At 39.3% G+C, this 2,137-nt stretch overlaps 1 protein-coding gene across 1 annotated transcript in view; it reads left to right on the top strand.

Annotated features, from left to right (window-relative positions):
• SLC9B1 (solute carrier family 9 member B1) overlaps window positions 1-2,137 on the top strand; it is a 66,814-nt gene that overhangs the window by 50,742 nt on the left and 13,935 nt on the right. The window lies entirely within an intron of this gene.

Raw genomic sequence — 2,137 nt, forward strand, 5'->3', positions numbered from 1 at the left:
TGTTCTTAGTAAGGATTGCACTCCTCTGTTTCCTTTTGCCTGATAGTCATTTTACTTTTAATTACAGTTTGTTTGTTTTTTTTCATTTTGTTTTAGGTGAGCCGACCCCTTTCAGTATTTCTTGTAGTGCAGGCCTCATGGTAGAGCTTTCCCTCAATTTTTGTATGTCTGGAAAGGTCTTAATTTCTCCTTCAAATCTAAAGGAGAGCTTAGCTGAATACATTATTCTAGGCTGGTAGTTCCTTTCACTTAATAGTTTAAATATTTTATTCCATTCCTTTGTAGCTTGTAAGGTCTGTGCTGAGAAGTCTGATGATAATCTAATGGGTTTTCCTCTATAAGTTACCGTTTTTTTCTCCCTGGTTGCCCTGAGAATTCTATCGTTGTTGATTTTGATAACTTTAATACAATGTGTCTTGGTGAAGGCCTTTTTGGGTTGAGATAATTAGGTGTTCTGTTGACTTCTTGAATTCCAAGCTCCAGCTCATTCCTTAGATTTGGGAAATTCTCGTCCACTATTTGTCTAAAAATGCTCTCTAGTCCCTGCTTCTTTTCCTCGCCTTCAATAATGCCCATTATTCTTATGTTTCCTCTCCTGATGGTATCAGCAAGTTCTTGTATTTCTCTTTCATTATTTTTCATTCTTCGGTTTCTCTCTTCTTCCTTCTGATTTATTTCTAGATTTCTGTCTTCAATATCACTGATCCTTTCTTCCATTTGGTCGACTCTATTTCCCAAGCTTGCTATTTCATTTTTCAACTTTTGCAGTTGTTTTTTTATCTCCAGAAGATCTACTCTTTTCTTTCTGAGGGTTTCAGTCTCCTTGCTCTGCTCATCTAGTTGTTCTTTCAATTCCTAAAATTGTTGATATGACTCATTTTGGAACTCACTGAGTTTTTTCAGAAGTACCGCCCTGAATTCTCTGTCATTTAAGTTGCATATTTCTATGTCTGTAAGCTTATATTCTGGAGATTTTTCTCTTTCTTTCTGAAATGCCTTATCACCTTGGTTGTTCATGGTGTTTAATGGAGTATTTCTCCACCTGGGCATTAGTGGAAGTGTATTCTGCTGTTTTTCCAGAAAGAAGTTTTATTATATAAAGGTCTCTCTTTAGCCTGCTGCGAAGAGAGCACTTTTCTTTTGGTTTCCAGTAGCTGGCGTCTAAGCCACTTGGATCCCTGCTTTATATAAAGCCTAATAATGCCTTGTTTATTTTCTTGTAGATATTTAATCATACTTGCTACTTTCAGTCTCAGTCCCTGTCAGTGTCAGCGACAGTCTCAGCAGTGTTTGCTCAGATTCCCCTGGGGCTCCATGGTGATCGGTCTCACAGGGTATAGGGGGAGGGGCCCTCTGGGTTGGGAGTTGGGGGCTGCAGCTCAGCCTCGGGGCCACTAAAAATCAACTGTTGTTTTTCTGCCGTCCATCTTCTCTGCCTTCTGCCCTGATGACTGGGCACTGCTGCCGGCCCGCTGCAGGGAGCTCACAGCTTTGCTAGGCAGGGCTGTTCAGGGAACTCGCCGCTCCTTCTCCCTTCCCCCTCCAACAGAGAGCTCTGGCAGCTCCAAGAGGCAGCTTCTTTGTTTCTCCCAGTCCACCTCCCAACATCTGGGGTTCTGACCTGTAGTAGCTCTTATGCATAGATCTCGTGCTCAGACGTGCTGGTGTGCAGATTGGGTGTTTTTTGTTGAGTTTTATATGTTCGGCTTATTGTTGTTTCAAGGGGAGAGATCTGAGACCATCTCTCACTCCTCCATGTTTCCTCTGTCTTTTATTTTAGATCTTTTCTTATATTAAATTTTTTTCCCGATGAGTTGCTCTTCTAGTTCTTTGAAAATTGATCAATGAATGATAAACCACACCCTTGATGTCTGAAAATTATTTTTGTATGGCTTAGTATTGAATTTCAAATTCAAAATTATTTCCTTCACACTTTAAAGATATCATTGTTATCTCTTTCCTTTAATTTTGCCCATTAGAAACCTCTTATCAAATTAATTTTTAATTTTTTAGGTAACCTAACTAATCTATTTTTTTATTCTGTTTGGAAGCTTGCTTTTCTGATTTTTTACAATAACTTCTTGCTATACAAAGTACATTCCATTGTGCTTACCCATCATATTCCATTCCCCTCCCT

Source organism: Pteropus vampyrus, unplaced genomic scaffold, assembly GCF_000151845.1.
Source record: "Pteropus vampyrus isolate Shadow unplaced genomic scaffold, Pvam_2.0 Scaffold67, whole genome shotgun sequence".
Classification (NCBI taxonomy): domain Eukaryota; kingdom Metazoa; phylum Chordata; class Mammalia; order Chiroptera; family Pteropodidae; genus Pteropus; species Pteropus vampyrus.